Here is a 19,580-nt window from a genome sequence, read left to right on the forward strand (position 1 = left end):
TACTTTTCTTCAGTATATTTCAGTATATTTATAGTATTTGTTCTACAAAGTGAGATGTAAAAAAATAGATAAAAAAAACCGCTTGTGTTGCTATAAATTATGGCATTATAAACCATAAGTTATATTTTTATATTGACCATTTATACTTTATATTACCATTATATTGACCAAAAGGTTTCGGAGAAAAAGGGCGTAAGCAGTAGGGTAATAAAGTAGTAATAAAATCGTCTAATGCAATACTAATAGAAATTAGATGGTCGGTTCCGGTGAAGCATAAATATTTTGTCTTTGTACCAGTACCTTTGTTTTTAAAGCGGCCTTTGTCTTTGAGTATGAAAAATACGAAAATTTGGTATCAGCTTTTCCTGAAGCCACTTTTGTAAATGTCGTAGTTCATTGCATCATGATAATCTCCTGTTTTTATAGTAGGTTTGTAGCGCAGATGAGCGTTTTTAACAAAACCACTTTCACCTCTAGCATGCACTATCACAAGCATCTGTCCTTTAGATGCTGGTTTTTGTAGGCCCTTGTTTGAACTATCAGACCAGCTCTTTTGATAGGTATAAGATGGACGGACGTATGTTTCATCCATGTATAGAATTGGACGATTTGCGTTCCTGTAACGTTTCATACTACGTAAGAACTTCACTCTAAGATTTTGAATATTGGGCTTTTCCATTAATAATTTTCTATTAGTTCTGGTTTTTCGCTAACGAAATCCCATCTTTCTAATTTCTGTTCGTAGGTTTTCTATGGGACCTGAGTAGTTGCACTCCTCTGCAAATGTTCTATGTACACCTTTCACAGTTGGCACTTGTTTTTGTGTTATACAAAAATCCATTATATAACGTCGAAGACGCCCTATATCAAAATCGTCCAAGCACGTTTTTGAAGCGCTTTTTTCCACTTTTTGTTTGGAGTTACAAATGAAGAACATTCACCGTCTTCAATTAATTGCACTTTTTTCAAATCTCTACACGGTTTATTTTCTTTGGCTTCCTTTCTCATAAAATGAATCACATTTGCTATCACTTCCCGTGTCTGATTATTTAAAACTTTTCCCTTCAGATTCGATTTAAACTCCATGTTTAATATAGGTACACAACACAGATTTGCAAATTTGGAAATGACTTTCCTTTGCGGATTGTACTTACAAAAAATGTTTCACAGACTGTATCGACTTGTTCACGTCACAAACGGAAGTGGACGATCAGTGCGAGATCCGTCGGATGACGAATGCGCATCATGGGCGTGGTTATTTTCAGACTTTCAGCTATATTTGGTAAACTGTACTCAGTGCTTCTGTACGGAGTAGAAACGTAAACATTAAAGGTGAAAACTCCATCAAAACTTCAGGCTTTTGAGCTATGGTTATACAGAAGGTTCCATGGACAGACAAAGTCACCAATGAAGAAGTACTACGGAGGATGGACACTACTCCAATACATTTTGCAAAGTAAAATTGAAGAAAAAAGGGCTTCAGGACGAAGAAGAATATCCTGGCTTGCTAACCCAAGAGCATAGTATAGAAAGACCTCAAGACAGCTATTTCGTATAGCAACCAACAAAGTCATAGCCAGAATAATCGCCAACGTTCGGCATGGACAGGCATCCTAAGAAGAAGACGGACTTCTTGCGCGTGCTTGCATAGGCCGTTGGCGTTCCATTCAACAATTTTATTTAGGTGAGTCATTTGGATAATTTATTGACGAGAGTAGAAATCAGATTCATCATTGTACCCATTTGATTTATCAGTTCTGTCATCATGGATTTTATTTCTTTCATATCATTAGTTTATTGTACAGCTACCTGTTAAGCACCCTAAATGCCTCCATGTAAAGAAACTTGCAACAAAATATGTGCCTTCTGATTGTATGTAGTCTTAAGATCAGCTGAAGTGTGAAGGAAAAAAAACAACTCAGCATGAAGAAGATAGCTGTACAGATAATTAGTTTATGTTTATTTGTTATCTGTGACGTTTGGTTAATAAATGGTATTTAAATTTGTATTTGATATTTTTTTTATTTTTCCTGTGCAAAAAGAGGATAGCTCCAACGTTTTGTTTTCGATATTACTATCCAATCAAATTTACAAAAAAGGGTATATTGTGAATATATTTTATGTATATGAGTATGTGTGTATACTCGTTTTCATCGTTCTTGGCGTGTGCCTGAAATAAGCTACTACGGAATTTTTAATATTCGTCTCTATCTGATACAGAGATACGTAATTCAATTGTGCGAGTCACGTTCGTCATGGTAAAGTGCGATGAGAAGGGAATGAAGGGACCACTCACTTCTCCCAGTATTGTAGCAATAACACCGATGCGTTTGGCCGATACGGTGTCGGTGATAAGTTCGGCCTCTTTACGAATAAAGATAGCTAACAGTGACGTGTTTTTTTTTAACATGTTACCCTGATCTGTGCAGGTTTGAGGTAGCTGATGAAATCGTTTTTATAAGTAAACAGTTTTTAATTAATTAATAGTTTGAGCTCTTACTGTGTGGAATTCCATTACATAAAATAATACTCTCGACGCCTTAAAAATTCCAGTTTATTATAAATTAACTCTCTCTCTTCCGATACCCATTGCAATAATGACTTGTGGCATTGTTCTTGAATGAGCTGGCTAATAGGTTTTTAATTGTAGCAATTACCATTGATATTTTATGTTCTTTTAGTCGATTTTAGTCAGTCATTGTTGGAATTTGTTCCGAACAGTTTTACTTATTATTTTTTGTTGTGAATAACTAATTGTTCTATTTAATAAAAAAAATGCCGGGAAAAACGATAATAGGAGAAATGCGACAATGTGTAGTTCATTTATTGGAGTATTTTAAAAAAGAAAAAGAAAACAACGGACCTTTGCTTTCGTTATCATCGGTACATGAACGAGTAGCGGACGCTTTGAAAATCAGTCTTCGCACAGTGACAAGAATAAAGAATGAATACAAGACAGGGGCAGCTCTGACTACACCAGGAGAGTCACGTAATGTACAAAAAAAAAGACTAATGATGTCAGCGATTCTATAAAAGGAGAGATTAGAAATGTACTGTATGGCATGAAAGCAAAAGGAGAGCACGTTACAATTAAAGTTCTAAATACACAATTAAGAAACAAGCATCTCTATGACGGTTCTGATAAGTTTGTTGCGTCTTACGAAAAATTGTGGGTTTTCATACAAACTAGAAAATAGTAGACGAGTGCTATGTGAGAAACCATGTATTGTCTCCAAACGACTGTATTTTTTGAGGCATTATATCAGAAATTTTTCAAGTCCAAGCCCACTTCAGTTCGTTTTTTTAGATGAAACATGGATATTCCTAAAAGGGGCATATAAACGTACTTGCCAAGATGACTGTGAAAAGCATCAGAAAAGGACACGAAAATACAGGTAAACGCTTTGTTGTTTTACATGCCTGAAGTATGCAAGGATTTGTTAAAGATGCTGGATTACTGTTTTCTACGAAATCGAAGAGTGCAGACTATCCTGATTCTATGGATAAAGAGTCTTTTAAAAAGTGGGTCTCCGAAAAGCTGATACCAATGTTGGAGGAACCATCTCTAATTATTATGGATAATGCCTCATACCATAGCTCTTTAATAGAAAAGTTACCGAATGCCAGTTGGAAAAAATCGGACTTACAAGAATGGTTACGAGCGAAAAAAATCATTTTTGACGACGATTCGGGCAAGACAGAGCTATTGAGTCTTTGTCGCCAGAATAAACCACAAAATACCAGGTACGTTATAGACAAGCTACTCCAAGAACATGGGCATCAGGTTTTGAGATTGCTTCCATATCACTGTCAATATAATCCGATTGAGTTGGTCTGGGGCATTTCTAAACAATACTATGATCGTCATATTGGAGAACATGGACGTGGAGATGAAACAGTGAAAAAAGTTTGGGGCGATGCATTAGCTGAGGCAACACCTGCAGTGTGGGCGAGTTGTGTTAACCATACTGAAAAATTAATTCAGGACGACTGGGCAAAAATGGTAACATATGATGAAAATGAAAGTAGGATTATCATCGATTTGGCGGAAGATTCCAATGATGAAGACAGTTCCAGTGAAGACTCTGACTGATTAGCTAATTAATCAAGGTCAGTACGTTGTAACAGTTCAGAATTCGCTACAGTGCTTAAAACTTAAAAAATCTGTATCATTTTTTAATTAAAGTGGGTTAAATAATTAACACTTTTTTGGGTATATTTCAAAATCCTTTTAAAATGTACTTTTCGTTATATACTGTACTATTGTACTGCAAGCTAGAAAAATACTTCTTCGCAATGTATACGTATATTCCGTTATTAAAAATTTAATGAAAAATAATTTATAATTTTCTTTTATAACTATTATTTCGTTTGACATGCTACATTTTGCTCCGCCACTGGAGGAGGTAAACGAATCGAGCTTAGACAAGGAAAGACAGATGAAACAACTTATTGCAAGTGTTTTTACACGCACACGCCAAGAACGATGAAAACGATTATATCAGATTTTACTCATACATACCAATAAAACATAAATTAATAGAATTCGTAGGTAAAACAGTTTTTTGCTTCTGCTGAAAAAAAAGTGAAAAATGGAGCTGCCTCCTTTTTGCATCCGTGTCTTCGGGATTGATTCTTCTTCTTCTTGATGTGTCTATCCGTTACGAATGTTGGCGATCATCATGGCAATATTTATCTTATCTGCAGCAGCGCGGAAAAGCTGCGCAAATGTTGTATTAAACCAGATTCTGAGGTTCTTTAAGCAAGATGTTCTTCTTCTTCCTGGACCTCGTTTTCCAAATATTTTTCCTTGCAGGATGGGTTGAAGAAGAGCATATCTGGATTAATTTCGCATAATGTCCGAAGAACTGTAACTTTAGAGATTTGATGGTGGTCAGTACTTCTCGAATCTTATTCATTCTTCTGAGGACCTCCTCATTTGTGACTCGGTCAGTCCACAGGATCTTAAGCATTCTCCGATATAGCCACATCTCAAATGGTTCCAGTTTTCTGCACATATCTTCGTTTAAGGTCCACGATTCAACACCATAAAAAAGGACAGAGAAGACGTAGCATTCCAGCATTCTTACTTTTGTATCAAGGGAGAGTTTGTGACTCTTGAAGAAGGCCCCCATCCGATTGAAGGTGGATCTAGCTTTTCCGATGCGTGCTCTAATCTCCTGGTTGTTGGTCCATTCTTCATTTATTATGGTGCCAAGGTAGTTGTAGTGCGTCACTCTTTCTACAGGGGATTGGTTTACGTAGAGTTGACCTTCTGTTATTCTTTTCTTGCTAATTATCATAAGCTTTGTCTTCTTAACGTTTGTATTAAGTTAATTGGGATTGAAATAACTATATAAATCACAATCATAAGATGAATGTTAACACGTTGGCTGCCACAAGGATTACCGGCGATCCTAACTAACACATTACAATTGTGCCATTAGGATCACCGGTGTTACTTGTGCGTATTATTTAACTTTCAGAATTAATATAACGGTCGGCACTATAGGAACGCTCAAATGGTTTTACTGTGGCCCACTAGGAACCCATAGCTTGCTTATTTTCTTTTGTTAGGCGCAATAATGTCGGAAATAGCTTGTAACGACAGTTGCGAATCAGGCGTTGTAAAAACGAGTAGTGGCATTCATTATCAAGTTTTTCTACGGAATTAGCAGTTTTTTTTTGATAAATTTGAAACTATATGAAGTAAATATATGTAGTTTATTTATTTTAAAATCTTGTTGTTGGATTATTTGTAAGGATAAACAAAATATTACAGTATTTATTTGACATAACCTCAAATGCTTTTGCTTACATTTAATTAATGAAAAATCGTGTTAGTAAAGTTATTTTTTTTAATTGGAATTTGTTATTAGATCATGAATAATTTACCAAGTACAAATAAACGCAGCGTACGCCAAATAAAAATAAAAAGTTGACAGATGCGGCGTTGCTGCAATTGTTAGAGAAGGAGGATTCTGATGAATTTTTGTTATCCTGTTCAGAATACAACCCAAGTGTCGATGAATAATCTAATAAAGAAGATTCAAGGTATTCAGTGATTTAAGCTTATTGGATAAAAATTCACAACAATCGATAGAATCTAACGACCAGCAAAATAAGACGATGAAAGGTACAAAGTTGACTGTACTCATTTACGTCTGGATATACAGTTTCCTGGTAATGAATCATGTCTATGATAACAGTTATTCTCAAATAGAACTCAACTAACTTCTTTTCATATATACAGGAAACTGATTGATGATGAAATTTTACAACTTTTATAGAGGAGACTATCAGAAATGCTGCGCAATAAAAAATGCACAACGTTATAGCAGATCATCCTTCTTCTTTCTTTATGTAATGGGCAGAAACAGATTTCAGCAACTTTTGAGATTTTTAAATTTTGTTGATAACACGGCTGCTTTACCAAACGATCGTTGCCATAAAATTAGAAAATTATTTAAAATGACACAATTACGTTTTGCCCAACATTGTAATCCTGGCTGAATACTAGTTTTTGATGAAAGTATTCCCTTTCAAGGAAGACTACTTTTCAAAGATTTTAAACTGTACATCTTCAAAGCGTCACCACTATGGCTTGAAACTGTTTAAGTTATGTAATCCTGCAGGTTATACTCTAAAAATGATTATGTATACCGGCAAAATGGCTAATAAAGGACAGGATTTATCGGGAAAAATTATACTAGATTTTCAAAAAGGAAGAGTTGTAATAACCGATAATTACTACACGTCTGTATCTTTAGCAAAACAATTATTAGATGCTTCTTTTTTATTTAGAAAAAACATGTAATCTACATCAACCACGCAGGGTTATTAGTGGAGTAACGTACACAAGAGTTCATTTTATTTACATTAAATAGATGTATATAAACGTAAATCTTTTAAATAATTTATTACATGGTCAGTGTTTATGGTTAGTGGTTTTGATGTCATCTGAGATTCCATATTTTCTTCTTATTTCTTCGTGGTACTGGCAGTCAATCAGAATATGCTTCACCGTCAATGGGAGAGAACAGTTTCTGCAGGTTGGAGAAGGTTCTTTGTTGATTAATAATCTATGGGTCAGTGCAGTGTGTCCAATTCTTAGTCGGTTAATTATTACTTGATCCCTTCTATTGGATGGATTATTCAAGATGGTCTTTACAGAGGGATAAATCTCACATAGTTTGGTTCCTGAGTCTTTCCAGTGGTCTTGCCATATGTTCATACAGTGGTCTTTAATTAGGTTTATGAGATCGGAATATGGGTAATTTATTGATTTGGTTGTGTATTGTGAGTTTATTCGACTTGTGTTTACTAGGTTATCCACTTTCTTATTTACAGCTATTCCTACATGCGACGGTACACAGATAAATGCTACTTCTTTTCGAGTTGATTGAATTACATTTATCTCATTTTTTATAGCCCGTAATATTGGATTTGTAGGGTATATTTGTTTTACACCTAATAGAGCATTTAATGAGTCAGTGATGATGACACATTTATTCTCACTACGCGTTTTGAAGAAAATTAAGGCTTCCAAAATGGCTGTGGTCTCGCCTGTGAGGATGCTGCAGTTTGTAGGTATGGATATAGTGTGAGTAGTGTATTTACAGTACTATGCAGCAGCATGTCCGTCATGAGCTTTAGAGGCATCACTGAAAATTTGGAGATGATTAGGATAATGAGATATCACTTCGGAGTACAAGTGTTTAATGAAAATCGGATTTGTAGTTGATTTGGGGTATTTTGTGAGGGTTAAATCAATGGTAAGTGGTTGGATTATCCATGGAGAAAAATTTATACTAACTTGTAGAGATCGATTTAGCTTATCCATATCAAAGTTAGAAGATTTTATTCGTTCTATAAGGGGAGTACTATTTTTAGTTGGTTTTGTAGAACCAATACTGGGATGGCAAATTTGGGAGAATACTGTATGTTGTTTCTGTGCTGATATTTTCCCTATATAGTTTAGGGATAGTTGTTGGCGTCTAATATATAGAGGTGGTTCTCTCGCTAAAACTTGTAAGCTACTAATAGCACTAGTTCTGAAGGCACTCAGTGCTAATCTCAAAGCTATAGATTGTATGCTATTTAGTTTTTTAAATCAGTTTTGCTTGCAGCACCGTAAGATATGCAATCGTAATCTAATTTACTTCTAATAAGTGATTTGTAAAGGTTAATTAATGTTTTACAGTCGGCACCCCAAAATTTATTTGATAATATTTTAAGTATGTTTAACCGGTTTTGGCATGCTTGTTGTAATTTATTAATATGCACATTCCAATTTCATTTTTTATCGAAAGTTAGGCCTAAAAAACTTACTTCTGTTGACTGTTTTATAGGTAAATCATTTAATGTTAAATTAATTGTATGGTGAGTCTTATTTTTACTAAAAATTACGTATTGAGTTTTTTCTGTAGAAAAGTTAAATCCGGTTTGTAATGCCCAATTTTGAAGTCGATTTAACATAAGTTGTAATATATTTGTTGCTGAAGCTAGGTTATTAGATTTGGTGTAAATAACAATATCATCCGCGTAAATGCTAGCTGTAATAGGAGCTATTAGATGCTTATAGTCACTTATTAGGGACACTACGTAAAAACAGAAAATATATTCCAGAAAATATACTTTCCGCAAAGTTAGAAAAAGGAAAGATAATTGAAAAGGAACATCGTGATGGCATTGTAATAGACAAATGGTACGATAAACTTGATGTCCTCTTCTTGACGACCAGAGATGGAATCTACATGAAAGAGACAGGTAAACATAAGAAAGATGGTGTAAATATAATTAAACCTGAAGTAATTATAGACTACAACAAAGAAAAAGATGGTGTTGACGTCTCAGATCAACTCTGAAGCTATTTCTCACCTCTGAGAAAAACTGTTCGCTGGTACCATAAAGTGCAATTGTAGTTTTATTGAATACGGCTGTCATCAATAGTTTAATAATATATAATTTCGTCAATACACCAAAAAAGCAAGTTATCTCATTTCGGAAAATGCTAATCTTTTGTTTAGTCAATTACAGTCCGATGCCTAAACCTATTTCTACTGAAAAGCATATGCTTGTTACAATTGACGCCAAAACTAAAAATAATAGGAAGAATAGAAAATGTTATTACCAATGTTTCACTGAAACAGTTGCAACAAAAGGCAGTTAAAAAGTTCAAAAGAAACCCAAACTTGTTTCTACATTTTGTAATGTTAGCGAAAAATTTTACTTCTTCTTCTTATAGGGCCGTGCACCTATAGTGAGTTGGCGAATTATCTTAAGGCCAGACGTCTGTCTTTTGCGGCAATGAAAAATCGCCAGTGTTATTTATGCCTGTCCAGTTCTTTATGTTCTGTAGCCACGACATTTGTTTGCGACCTACTCCTCTCTTCAATCTTTCCCTGGATGATTAGTTGAGGGATTGCGTATTTTTTTCCTCTCGGAATATGACCGAGGTATCCAATTTTTTGTACCTTGATCAAATTGAGTAGTTCTCTCTCAGTATTTGCCTTTCTTAAGACTTCCTCGTTTATCACCCTATCTGTCCATGGTATGCGGAGCATTCTTTGCAACGTCTCGAAGGCCTCCAACTTATTAATGGAAGGTACTCTTAACGTCCATGTTTCTATGCCGTATAACAATATGGAACATACATAGCATTTAACCATCCTGTAGCGGAGATTGAAGGAAAGATTGCGGTTACATAGTAGTGGTTTAAATTTGATAAAAGCTTGTCTTGCTTGTTCGGTACGGCATTTTATTTCTTCTTGAGGATCCCATTGGTCATTTATCATTAAAATTTTACTGAGTGACATGTTTCACTGAAAAGCATTAAGTTGTTCACGATCACCAGTGATACTAGTGGCACATTAGTGTGTAGTATGTTACTTCAGTGCCATTTGGATCACCTGTGATTTTGCTATTTTTTTCAAAAAAAATTGTAAGAGTGTTAACTTTGTATTAGTATTATTAAGTATAGTATTATTAAGTTCGTATTATTAACCATTTGTATGAATAAATATTGTATTATTTTTCACTTTGGCAACTGGAAACTTACCTAACACTCTTATGGTGGCAGCTAATGTGTTAATGGAAAAACAATGACTTTTGTAAAGTTTCCAGAATTTTGGCACTACTGTAGAATAGGCAAAATGGGTAAAAACAGGCATTTTGTCTGTAATCCGATCTTTAGTCATAAGGCCTAATCCATGAAGAAGACGACGATGACGACATTATAAATTATTCTGAGTATGATGTACCTTGTATATTGTATAATATTGTTGCAATATTAACACTTCAATAGATAAGATAAATGTAAAAAAGTATAACATTCTTTTCTGCGTGTAACTGGAAAAAAGTTTAGCCTTAATTAAACAAAATGTATTCAACTCATGAGTCGGTCTAATCCTTGATAATAATATAATAGACATTTAAACTGTTACGAATTGGTAATTCAAAGACATTTCATATTCAACTATTGGGAAACTCACTCGACGCGATACGAAACAAGTTTGAAAACCTTCATCATATGGGGATTTCTCAGTAGTTTCACTGACCTGCAAAAATTTCGCAGTGTTTTGTTTTTATACTCCACACCACATAGACAGACGTTGTGATTAAGTCGCCGAAATAGGACCCATTGCGAGTAGTTGTTTATCGTGATCGTTCCGGTACCCGGAATAACCCAGTGTCTAGTGCGTACTAAAACGACCAAAAATTCAACTTAAAGGTAGGATTTTTTTTTATGCACTTGAATATTAGATAACCTAATTTTTAATATTTTTATCAGTTACAATTTGTGGTCATTGGAATTTTAAAAATTTAATATTTTGACAAATTCGAAAACTTTTGTCCACCTACAAATTTGTAATTTAAAAAAAAACGTATTATGAAAGGATATTTAGACCAAGGAAATAACGATTTTATAATAACACTCGTAGATACAGGTATCTAATAGCTGCTTTTGATAAATTTGGTGATAACAATATGTAATTAATAAAATATGCAAAATGATTAAACGATATTTTTTATTATATAAACAATAAAAGATCACTTCTTCTTGTTCTTTTTCGTCTAGCCATTCACGTCCACATCTGAACATAAGCCTCTTCAAGTCTTCCTTTCCATTGTTTTTTATTGTACGCTACTTGTAGCCAATTTTTCCCGGCAGTCCTTTTCAGATCATCTGTCCATCTCATAGGAGGTCTGCCTCTGGGTCTTTTGTGTTGGTATGGTCTCCAGGTTAAAATTGATCTGTGCCATTTGTTTAGATCGCTCCTAGCTACATGTCCAGCGTATTCCCATTTCAACTTTAATGAATTTTGTACCACATCGGTGACTTTGATTTTCTGTCTTATCCATGTGTTTGTTTTCTTGTCCTTAAGTGATATACCTAGCATTGCTCTTTCCATCGCGTGTTGAGTGACTCTAAGTATATTCATATTCTTTTTTGTGATTGTCCATGTTTGTGCCGCATAAGTTAATATCGGAATAATGCATGCATCAAAAACTTTAGATCTAAGATGTAATTGAATTTGTTGATTTCTGAGTATATAGTTCAGTTTACCGAATGCTGCCCAAGCTAACTTTCTTCTTCTTTTTATTTCTTCAGTTTGAATTTCCCTATTTGGTATTATTTTTTGTCCTAAGTATATATATTCTTCAACTTTTTCTATAACTTTATCATTTATTATTGTCACGGTGTCTTCGGAGTGCATGACTTTTGTTTTGTTTAAATTCATTTTCAGTCCTATTTTAGAAGATTCAGTATGTAGTTCTAAAAGCATGGTTTGCATTTCTTGTAGGTCAGTAGCTATCAAGATTATGTCATCTGCAAATCGTAGATTACTGAGGTAGCGGCCATTGATGTTTATTCCCTTATATTTCCAATTTAGGTTTTTAAAAACGTCCTCCAAAAGTAAGGTGAACAGTTTGGGTGATAAAGTATCTCCCTGTTTGACTCCCCTGTTTAATGGTACAGGGTTCGTGTGTTCATTTTCATTTAGGTAGTATGTAGCTGTAGCTTGGTTCATAGTTTCTTTTATTAAGTTAATATATCTGCTGTCTATTCTACAATTTTGCATTGCGTTTATTACGGCCGTGTGTTCTATGGTATCGAAAGCTTTTTCGTAGTCTACAAATGCTACTAAAACTGGAAACTTGTATTCGTTACATTGTTCTATTAATATTTTTGTGGTTAACAGGTGATCGGAAGTTGAATAGCCTTTTCTAAAACCTGCCTGTTCATATGGTTGGTATTCGTCTAATTTCCTTGTTAGTCGAGTAGTTATGACTTTGGTGAGTATTTTAAACAGGTGTGACAGTATGCTGATGGGTCTGTAGTTTTCCAATTTTCGAGTTGTTTCAGCTAAAGTTTCTTACTTTAGAGTTGTTCCAGCTCTTAGGGACTTTGCCCTGATGTAAACAACTGTCCACAAGCTTAGTTACAATTGCAATTAGTTCCTTACCTCCTTCTAATATCATATCTGTGGTAATATTATCTTCTCCTGCAGAGAAGAAAAGATCACTATTTGATTTTAAATACTAAAGGTGAACACTGGTAAGTTATTTGGCAAAGTGACACATTTTTACTAAAAAGGCATGGAAAATCGTAAAAAATGAGGGTCTATAAAGTTATTTTTGTTCATCTGTCACTTACGACTACTACTACATGTCGGTTTATAACGTTGTCCGCCGTTTTCCGACTTCCAAGCGCCACTTCGTCCGGTTGTTCGATAGGTCCTCTTTCATGTTTCCTTCTCTCAGCACTTTGTCTTTACAGTTTACCTCTTTCCTACTGGTTGCAATTTTAGTATTCCTTTTGATTTTCTTTGTTAATCCGTTCTTCGTATATGTCCGAACCAGATAAGTTGTTTTGTTGATAAGTCATCTGTGATTGTCCGTTTGATTCCCATATGTATACGTTCATTGTTAATCATTTCTCTTCTAGATCTTCCTTTGCTTTGCTTGTTTCCTGCTGCTCTTCCCCAAAAATCCAATTCAGTGGCTCTTAGCGTTGCCAGTGTTCTTTCTTTCAGTAACCTTGCCTTATATCTGTATAGATTGCACAGCCACGAGATTGTATGTCTTTCTACGCTTCTTCTGCCTTTGAGTTTGCCATATATTATAAGTATTACAACTTTCTGATTTTTATTTAAGATTTAAATTTAAAACTTGGAATTTTTTTTGTAGTTGTTCCAGAACTTGTGCGTTTGCGTTAAGATCCATTCATGATATTTTCAGAATATATCGGTAACACCACATTTCGAATGCTTCAAGGTTTTTAATGTTGGATTGTTTGATTGTTTAGGCCTCAACCCCATCCAAAAGGTGAAGAAAATATAACATTGAATCATTCTTATCGTTAGCGTTATATTGATATTGCGATTACAGAAAAGTTTTCTCATTCTGTAAAATTTTACCGTGCAATTTCAATGCGGTATCTTATTTCTTGTGTTTCATCAGTATTTTTTGTGATCCATGCTCCAAGGTATTTGTATGAAGATATTTGTTCAATTTCTGTTTTATCTAGTACGAGCTTAACTTCGATGTTGTGTGCTTTTGTAACTACCATGAACTTTTCAGACTCGGGACTTGGGAGCAAATGTGTCATTGATCAATGCAAAATTAGAGATAAAAGATCAGAAAGAGGTGACCTTCAAATAATAAACTTTTGCGCAATTATTTGTGTAAAAAAACAAAAGGTATAGTAAAGATAAAAATCTATGAGATTGTAAAGAACTTGATGTATTTACTGTAGATACTAAAAATTTCAAGAGTTTTAAATTAATTCAAAACGAAGATTTAAGGATCACTCAATACAACAACACTAAAAAATTGAGAATACATCAATTGTAGATAACGTCAATATTCCTGAGTTTCCAGGTTTCCATATATTCAAATGCCTCAAAAGAAAAAAATAATAAAGTATACAAATATCAAGTAATTTTTATTTAGTTAGAGTTAGAGTATAAATATAAACAATTTTGAAATAAGAATTAATCATTTATATTTAAATCAACAATCAGAAGTTAAGGAATTGTTTAACAAATATAAATCAGTATTTTCTAAAGACAGATATGATGTAGGCACTGTAAGGAATTACGAAGCTCATATTAACTTAATGGTAGATAAGTACTGCTCCAAAAGACCATACGGGTATACCATTAAATACAGAAAATAGATAAGAAATCAAATAGCAGAGTGAAATATCACAAGCGATAAAAATAAAACTTGAGATAGATTTTAGGGAACTTAATTAAATTGTTATCCCACAGTCACAACCTTTCATATTGATTGAGGACTTAATGGTAAAAACTGGCAATTGTAAATACTGTTCCTCTGAGAATATAAGATAAGAAAAAAACAGCATTTATAAAACAAGATAGCCATTTTTAATGGACTTGCCTCAAATTTGGTTTAAATGATGGCTTCGGCAATTTTTCAAGGGATTTTAAGTAGCATTATAAGCAAACATACTCTTTCAGACTTTACAGTAAATTATATAGATGACATCTCAATTTTTTCCAAAAGCTTTGATGAACATATAATGCATTTATTAAAATTACTAGAAGCAACAGAAAATGAAGGATTCAGACCAAAATTTTCTAAATGCACTTTCGCGAAAAAATGCTTCACAAAGCATGAAAAAAAAGGTCACATAATAAAAATAATTCCATCAAACCTGTAGAAGATTATCTGATTACCGCGAAAAAGTTTCCTATTCCACAAACAAGAAAGAATGTACGTCAACTCTTGAGAAAAATAAATTATTATCATAGGTTGGTTCAATATATTTTAATCATTTAATCATTTTAGATCCACTACACAACTTATTAAGAAAATATTCAGAAAAGAAAAGGAATTCATGATGTTCGAATGAATGTCAAAAAGTCATTACTTTGCTTGAAACCAATTTTGATAATTTTTAACTCCGATTTACCGATAACAGCGCTACAGGTCTTGTAGATCCCTGGCTTCTAAAAACTTTTGACAAGTCTTGCTTTACTGCTTCCAACCATTTCTTCTTTGGACGTCCTCTTCTTTTTTTCCCCACTTCTCCCTCCTTGAGTATTATGTATATATATATAGACGCCCCATCTAAGGAGTAGGAGCTGTATAACAAAATAATAAAAATGAATATGGTAAGCCCATTTTTTAAAAAATAAACAGAAAGTAAAAAAAAAGGCAACATTCATAGAATGTTTAGCTATAATTAAAGCTCTAAAGTATTGGCAACATTTACTTCTTGGAAAAGAGTTCTTAGTGGATTCAGATCACAAACCTTTAAAAAATTTATACATAAAAGCTACAACTGATTAGGAAGACTTAACATTCTACTTCTTCTTCTAATGGCGCTAAAACCCTTTGTGAGTCTTGGCCTGCTTAACAATGTTCTTCCATTTTGCCCTGCCGGATACTTTCCTTCGCCACTGCCTGATGTTCATGGTTTTAAGATCCCTCTCTACGTCGCCTATCCATCTTTTTCGGGGCCTTCTTCTTGTTCTGTTTCCTTGGGGCTTCCATCTCTGAACCACTTTTACAGCTCGATTATCTGGCATTTTTTCTAGGTGACCAAACCAGTTTAGTCTTTGTGACTTTGCAAATCTAACAATATCTGCGCTCTGCATTAGTTCATCAAGCTCGTGGTTCATGTTAATTCTCCACGACCCATCGCTGCATTGGGTTGGTCCAAATATCTTCCATAGTATTTTGCGCTCAAATATTCTCAGTTGATTTTCATCAGTGGTTGAGAGGGTCCACGTTTCACATCCATATGTGACTACTGGTCTAATTACTGTTTTGTAAATTCTAAGCTTAGACTCATGATTCAGTAACTTTCTTTTCATTAAGTCTTTGTATGCATAAAAGCACTTATTACCGCTAAGAATCCGTGCTTGTATTTCTTGACTGATGTTGTTGTTGTCATTTATTATTGAGCCTAGGTAGGGCAACGTGGAGGCATGTTTGTAGATATGGTTGTTTACCTTCAGATTCTCATGTTGATTCGATTTTGTGCACTCCATATATTTTGTTTTGCTTTCATTTATATACAGACCAAACGTAGCAGCGTCTCGTTTCAGTTCTATAATTTTTTCGCTTAATACCCTTTTGTTGCGGCTTATTATGGCAACATCATCCGCATATGCACATATTTGCATTGATCTTGTATTAGTACAGCCGTTTATATCTAGTTTTCTAACAACAGCTTCTAAAGTTAGATTAAAAAGTGTTGTTCATAAGGCATCACATTGTCTAACTCCATTTTCAATATCAAAGGCCTGCGTCATATCTCCATCCATTCTCACCATGGCTTTGGAACCCTCCAGAGTAATTTGTATAAGTTTAACCAACTTATTAGGTATCTCTAACATAGACAGTTGCTTTAACATCTTTTGTCTACTACTCTGTCAAACGCCTGTTTGAAATCGATATACAAGTTGTAAATAGGTATGTTATATTCAACATATTTTTCATGTATACCTCTTAACATATGTATTTGGTCTATAGTTGACCTCTTTGGTTTGAAGCCACATTAGTATTCACCAATCATCTTCTCCTAAAACGATTCCAGGCGGCTGTATATAATTCCTGATAATATTTTGTAGACGACATTTAAAACTGTTATGCCCCTATAATTTTTGCAGAGTCGTTTGTCTCCAACTTTGTACATAGGAAGTATGATTCCTACTTTCCAATCTTCTGTGATGACTTCTAGTGTCCATATGCGGTCGATTAGTTTATGGATACGCCTCCATAGCGCATGTCTACCATTCTTTATCAGTTCTGCAGTTATTCCATCTGTGCCAGGTGCTTTGTTATTTTTTAGGTGTTTTATGACGTTTATCGTTTCTTCCAATGTTGGTTGCTCAATCAGTTGTTTTGCTATATTGTGAATTATTTTTTCAGCTTCGTTTTGTTATTTTCTGGGTTTAAGCTCCTAAAATCCTCCTTCCGTCTTTTCATTATTTCCTCTTTCTCGCTGATAATTGTCCCATTTTTGTCCTTGCAAACTGTTGATCTTGTCATGTATCCTTGGGTGTATTGCTTGGTTTCCTTGTAAAATTTTCTAGTCTCTCTTCTGTTATTTTAATCTGTAATTTGTTGTATTTTTCTCTTTTTCCTTCTACATATTTTCTTTGCATCTTTTCTGAGTTCTTTATATGCCCTTCTATTCAATCGGGAATCCCTTTGTAGACATTTCTGTCTAGCTATATTTTTGCTATTTATTACTTGTTGGCAACCTTGGTCAAACCATTCCGCGTTTCTTTTGCTTGAGGTTTCACCTAATGTTTCCTTTGCCATATTTGTTATTGTCGTTTGAATATCATTCCATTCTTCTTCAATGTTGTTTTGTTCTCCTCTTTTATTTGATATTACTTTTATTTTCTGCTGGTAGTCATTCTTCTTTTTAGGATTTTTAAAGATATATGTGTTCCATTGTCTTTGTTTGGCGCCTTTCTCTTTTCTTACCATTGATATTCTTTGTTTTATCTTCGATATAATCAAGAAATGGTCCGAATCGCAATTTGCGCCTCTATAAGTTCTAACATCCGTTACGGAGGTTGCCCACCGCTTAGATAATAATATGTGATCAATTTTATTAAATTTATTAGTACCAGGTATTATCCAGGTTCCTTTATAAATATTTTTATGAGGTAGTAAGATTTTTATGATAAAGTAAAGTATAGTCCAGAAAAATATAACCAAGAAGCAGACTGTTTAAGCAGAAATCCAGTTCTAGAATCTCAAGAAAATACAGATAAAATATTAAAATTATTAAACTGAATTAATCTGGAAGATATAAAAAATGATCAACGCTCAAATATTGATCTACAAAATACTACTAATTAATACACGTTTATTAAAAACACAAACTTATTTTACCAGAACACTTAAATAAGTCCCAATTAAAAAGGTACACGATACTTACTGCTACTTAGGAAAAACACAGATGTTAAATAAAATAACACCATTTTACACAGCCCAAAATATGACTACTAACTTTAAGAAAATGAGTTACAATTATTATGATATCTGCATAAAATAACAAATAAAGAAGGAAATCTACATATGGTTAAATGTCACAGTTGGGATCAGAGACATATCCATTTGAAATTGTTTCGATCGATATCATTGGTGGTTTTGGAAGATCTCGATCAACAAATAAATATTTACACCAACAAATAAATGCCAAAGAATTCAAAGATTTTCTAACAAGAAAATTAAAATGATATTTGCATTTTCAAATGGTATCAATGATCAACATCGGTAAAATAAGATGCAAACTAATTGAAAGTAATAAGAAAACAGAGTGGACTGAAAACAGACAAATGAAGTCTATTGATACACAGGCAGATCTCGAAAGAGTCCTAAAAATTGCTTTGGAAAATACAAAAATTTCCACAATTATAATAAAAAGTGGTTTGATATACATAGAAAGGAAATTAAATTTAATGTTGAAGATTTAGTATATGTAGAGAACGGAAACCACTTAAACACAAAGAAGTTAGATGAACTAAAAGTTGGACCATACAAAAATTTAAACAAGATTTCCAATTTAATCTACGAAGTTGACACTGGGAATAGGAAAACAGTCAAATCTTTAAAAGGGGGGAGATGTAAAAAATAGAATTTTTGCTTGCTTTTCATTAATTTGTGTAATTTAGGTTTTTATAGTTTGTTACCTCTTAACATAATTTTGTCACTGTTAAAATACTTACAGCATAACTAATAAACCAAGAATAAAACTTATACTCAGAATAAATCAGGTATAGGCAAAATCACTACCAATAAACACGGAATAACTTAGATATAGGTTATACTTGATATAAGAATTTATTCCAGGATTATACTGACCCACGCCCTTGTTAAATCTAGTATAACCTATTTTATGAATGTCATAGTCATCAGTGACAAGAATATATTATTTTTTGTATTGTTTTGTGAGTAGCTATATAATATAAATATAAAAAAATGTATTTAAGAGGTGTTGTCGCGGCTGTCGAGGAAGTTGATAATTTATTTACATGATGGAAAATACACGAAAAAGAAAAACTTTTAAAGAAAGAATAAATCCCTTTTCAAAATTCACTGATAGAGAATTTAGAATAAAATATCGGTTTTCTAAAGATGGTGTAAGGTTTTTTGTAATTTTAAAATACTCAAACTCAACATATAAGATAACAAATAAAGATATATTTGGTGACAGTTGTCATTGTCAGTTTCAAATAAAAATCAAAATTGACATATTTCACTCAATATCTCGTTGTTCTATGTATTTGTGCAAAAGATTGCGACATTGCCAAACTATTATTTCGGAATAAATTGGGAATACTTATAACTAGACTTCGGCAAATATACATATTCCATATTTTGCATATTGTGCATATTTTATGCAAATATTTCATATTTTGGCATATTTGTATAAAAGTTTGCATAAAGTGCATAAAAGTTCAGATTTTTATACTGTATTTGAAAATTTTTAAACATACCAATTTATTTCAATTCTTGTATAAAATTTTGTAGTCATTTTAATCAAGAAATGATCTAAGTACGTAATCTCTACAGGTACAATT

General features: G+C 33.4%; 2 protein-coding genes across 2 annotated transcripts in view; one reads left to right on the forward strand and one right to left on the reverse strand.

Annotated features, from left to right (window-relative positions):
* Positions 1-19,580, reverse strand: part of LOC140450060 (glucose dehydrogenase [FAD, quinone]-like) — a 367,487-nt gene that overhangs the window by 114,315 nt on the left and 233,592 nt on the right. The gene's annotated exons all lie outside the window — the stretch shown is intronic.
* The window catches only part of LOC140450061 (proton-coupled amino acid transporter-like protein pathetic), a 527,271-nt gene continuing 518,203 nt past the window's right edge, over positions 10,513-19,580 (forward strand). Inside the window, exon 1 of the mRNA XM_072543492.1 lies at positions 10,513-10,732. The gene's annotated coding sequence lies outside the window, so the exon portion shown is untranslated. The remainder of the gene's footprint in view (positions 10,733-19,580) is intronic.

Source organism: Diabrotica undecimpunctata, chromosome 9 (assembly GCF_040954645.1).
Source record: "Diabrotica undecimpunctata isolate CICGRU chromosome 9, icDiaUnde3, whole genome shotgun sequence".
In the NCBI taxonomy this organism is placed as follows: domain Eukaryota; kingdom Metazoa; phylum Arthropoda; class Insecta; order Coleoptera; family Chrysomelidae; genus Diabrotica; species Diabrotica undecimpunctata.